The sequence below is a fragment of the Gekko japonicus genome, unplaced genomic scaffold (assembly GCF_001447785.1).
Source record: "Gekko japonicus isolate JY-2015 unplaced genomic scaffold, Gekko_japonicus_V1.1 scaffold496, whole genome shotgun sequence".
In the NCBI taxonomy this organism is placed as follows: Eukaryota; Metazoa; Chordata; class Lepidosauria; order Squamata; family Gekkonidae; genus Gekko; species Gekko japonicus.
In genome coordinates, this window is record NW_015167547.1 from 550,780 (window position 1) to 555,422 (window position 4,643).

Sequence of the window (4,643 nt, forward strand, 5' to 3'; positions counted from 1 at the left end):
CCCCCCCACCCGAGAGAGTGAGCGAATGTGTGTGCAGCCGGGCCCAACCACTCCCGCCAGTTTGCTTTCCCCCCCAGTGACCAAAGATTTGACCACTGACTAAGCCTGACTTAACTGAACACAGCTCAAGATGGACACCGGTGTTATCGAAGGAGGTTTAAATGTCACACTTACCATTCACCTACTTATGCATGGGAAGGAGATTGGAAGCATTATTGGGGAGAAAGGAGAATCTGTAAAGAAGATGTGTGAAGAGAGTGGTGCTCGCATTAACATCTCAGAAGGGAACTGCCCAGAACGGATTATGATTCTTGCTGGACCCACCAATGCCACCTTCAAAGCATTTGCTATGATCATTGACAAACTGGAAGAGGATATCAGCAGCTTAATGACTAACAGCACGGCCTCTAGCAGGCCACCCTTTACCCTGAGACTTGTGGTCCCTGCCAGTTAGTGTGGTTCTCTCATTGGGAAAGGAGGCTGTAAGATCAAGGAGATCAGAGAGAGCACAGGGGCACAGGTCCAGGTAGCAGGAGACAGGTTGCCCAACTCTACTGAGAGAGCAATTACCATTGCTGAGATTCCACAGTCCATCACTGAATGCGTCAAACAGATCTGTGTGGTCATGCTGGAGTCTCCCCCTAATGGTGTCACCATCCCCTACCGGCCCAAGCCATCCAGTTCTCCTGTCATCTTTGCAGGTGGTCAGCTGACCAAGCTGCACCAGTTGGCAATGCAACAGTCACACTTTCCAATGTCTCATGGCAACACTGGATTCAGTGGTGTTGAATCCAGCTCTCCAGATGGGAAAAGCTATTGGGGTTTGGATGACTCAGCTCAGAATACTTCTCATGAACTCACCATTCCAAATGATCTGATTGGCTGTATCATTGGGCGTCAGGGCGCCAAGATCAATGAGATTCACCAGATATCTGGGGCGCAGATCAAAATTGCCAATCCGGTGGAAGGCTCTACTGACCGGCAGGTTACCATAACTGGATCTGCAACTAGCATTAGCCTGGCTCAATATCTAATTAATGTCAGGCGTTCTTCGGAGACTGGTGGAATGGGAAGCAGCTAGGACAATGCAACCGCCTCACTCATTTCCCGTTTCTGCCGTTCATCCCCATGATCCATCTGTGTAGTTTCTGAGCAGTCAGCGATTCCAGGTTTTAACTAGTTTGTAAATTTTCAGTTCTACATGCTTTACCCATCCACTCATGATTTTTTTTAATCTCAGCATTTTAATTCCTTTTCTCTGTTCAGCTGTTAAAATGCTGATTCATATTTTAGTTTATAAGCTTCTACCCCCCCTTTCCCCTCCTCTCCTTCTTGGCTCATGAAGTTTTTCTGTTATGTCATGAAATGTAAGAGTGGAATTAATACATTTCAGTTTAGTTCTGTAATGTCAGGAATTTTTCAAAAAAACAAAAAATGGACTGGAGCTTTTTTTTAATAATAATTTTTAAAAAGAACAAAGGAAAAAAATGGACAAATTGGCCTCGATACAGATAGCTTTTTAGCTCATCTCGGTCAATTTTTCTCCGTATTACAACCCTCATCCCAGATGTCTTTTGTCTATGCAGACCCTGTGATTCCCAACATATCCTTTTTGGTCATCAAACAGGCCTCCACTTTCCCTTTTTCACCAATGGAAAAGCTGGTAGGATCCAAATCAATATAACTTTGTGTATGCCACCTCTTTATTTTAACCAAAATGGTTTAGTGAAAACCATTGTTAACATATTTGTAAATGCTAAATTAAACATAGCTGTTAATATCCTGCTTTTATGGATCTTGGGGGAAAATGACAGAGTCCAAGTTCAATTTGCAAGAGAAACCAAGCCAGATATATGTGTAGTCTTTATATATTTGGCCTTTGTGAGGGAAGCAGCCAGTAGCAAATGCTTCGTTCAAATTCATTTTATTCAAAGGATAAAAGGAAGTACTTCTTCACCCAAAGAGTGATTAACACGTGGAATTCACTGCCACAGGAGGTGGTGGCGGCTACAAGCATGGATAGCTTCAAGAGGGAATTAGATAAGCATATGGAGCAGAAGTCCATCAGTGGCTATTAGCCACAAGGTATAGATAGGAACTCTCAGGCTGGGGCAAGTGATGCATTGTATTCTTGGTGCTTGGGAGGGGGGCAACAGTGGGAGGGCTTCTAGTGTCCTGGCCCCACTGCTGGACCTCCTGATGGCCCCTGGTATTTTTGGCCACTGTGTGCCAGAGTGTTGGACTAGATGGGCCTTTGGCCTGATCCAACATTCGCTTATCTTATGTTCTTATGTTCAAATATGGTTAATGAGTTATGTTAGGACTTAGTGCCCTGCACTTAAAACTGACATATTTGGTAGCTGAGTTACCTTTATTGACATATGGTATGGTGCAATGCTATTCTTCTAATTCCCTTTTCTTTAACCAAGTGCACTTTCTATCATAAAACCTCATGGTAAAGAGAGAGAGAGAGTTAAATTCAACTAACAGTGTAGTTGGGCCGCAAGGAGAAAACAATCTGTAGCAAGACGTCAAATTGGTTTCAGAGAAATAGCTGAGAAGCCCAAGCCAAAGAATGCTGCTGTTGCATTGTGTTTGCATTTCTGTGATGGGATTTACATAACTCAACATGACATTATATTGGATAAGACACAAATCTAGTCCTTAATCCAACAAGACGCAAACTGCTCACTGTGTTGTGTCACCAAGATCTCCTCTGCCAGCCTTCTGTATCTTGCCCAGCCAAATACAATCTGTATGCATATTTATCCATTTAATGCTTGCTGCATGTTTCCAAGTTCCCATATAGCTGCAAAGATACAGTATACAGATAGAATATGTTTTTCTGGCAGCAGAGTTCTGTGCTACTGATATGGATGTATTGAACTGGCAACATGAATTTCTGTTGCATGACTTGAATATAAAATGTCTCTTTCCCTCCCTTCTATTCAATCAAGGTTTTTGTTTTGTTTTGTTTTGTTTCTCCTCACTTTTTTCATTCCCCTCTTTTTTCTAGCACTTAGGGACCTTTATGTGGAATCACAATCTTGCCATTAAAAAGTACAACCAAAGAACATTTACAATGAAAATAGCAATTCTAAATCTGACCAGTTATGGACTTTCACAACTGAAAACCATACAGGGATTAAAAGAAACTTGCAAAGTGTTAGAACTCCTTAAATGTATGTTTAGGTGTCCTAAATATGAATGACAGTTTCTAGAGCCAATCTTGAACACAGTTGAGAAAATGACAGAAAACAAAAGAGACTGACCTCTATACAGAAAAAAACAAAAAACCAACAAAAACCCAGAAGTACAAATGTACTAGAGGCACTAAGCAAAAACATCAAATGAGATAAGAATAAAAAAGGTTTAGTACAGAATGCACTGGCTCAGGTATGTAACCACCTATCAGACTACAAAAGTGGATAAGAACAAAATACTATGAATGGGTGTAAATGTGACAATATATTCAGTCAATGGCACAAGGGAAGAAATAACCTCAAATGGCAAATCACATACTAAATATAATTTGTGTGTGTGTGTATATAGTGTGTGTGTATCTCTCCTTATATATAATTGAGTAAGAACATTCTATATGAACATTCTAAAATGCCTGCCTTTAGTGTTAGGCCGGAAAAACTGCCACTCAGAAGACATTGACTGGGTTGACTGGCTGCTTTGTGCAGTCCCGCCCAGCATTCCAACGTTATTTGCATATGGAAGCTGATTGGACTACACTCCATTCCACACCTCAAACTCACCCCCCCCCGCAAGGCAGTTGGGATTTTCAGTTGCATAACACACCTCATAGGGGAGAGGAGAATGATGTCAGCTGCCCTTTCCCTAGGCAGAGGCTGTTGGGGGGGGGGTTGTAAAACTTAAGACAGAGAGGCAGATAAAGGTTGGCTGATGGTTGCCAGGAAAGGACATCGGGTTGCCAACTCCAGGTTGGAAACTTCCAGGATATTTTAGGGATGAAGCCTGCTGAGGGTGGGGTCTGAGGAGGAGGAGGAAGAGGGGGGCCTCAGACAGATACAATGCCATACTGCCCACACTCCAAACAAGCTGTTGCCAGTCTCCAGGTGACAGCTGGAGAGATCTTAAAGCTTTGGTGCTAATTTACGATGGGGCTCCTGGGGAACTATTGATGCCAATCTTGGCCCAGCAGCCATCAAACCATTCTCTTCAACCCCCTGCTGTGCAGCTGACTTTCCCCTAGGGTTGCCAATCTCCAGGTGGGACCTGGAGATCTCCCACTGCTACAATTGATCTCCAGATGACAGAGATCAGTTCCCCTGGAGAAAATGGATGCTTTGGAGGGTAGACCCTATGACATTATACCTGCTGAGTCCTTCCGCCCCCCCCCCGCCCAATGCTGCCCTCTACAGAATCCACCCCCCAAACCTCCAGGTATTTCCCTCCTTAGAGCTGGCAACCCTACATTCCCCTCAGTGCCTGTTGGGAGTGGGTGGTGAGGGAGGGGAAGGAAGCGGGCGACCGGAGGCTTCTGCCTCCGGTCTCTGGTCCTGGAGTGGGGGGGGGTGGAAACGGACCCGGCAGCCGGAGGCTTGCACCTCCAGTCGCCGGCCCTGGAGTGAGTGGGGTTGAGTGGGGGGAAACGGACCCTGCGGCCGGATGTC

General features: G+C 44.5%; 1 pseudogene; it reads left to right on the top strand.

Moving 5' to 3' along the window:
- The first annotated feature begins 76 nt into the window (after positions 1-76).
- On the top strand, positions 77-1,348 carry LOC107112510 (annotated as a pseudogene).
- Positions 1,349-4,643: the final 3,295 nt, after the last annotated feature.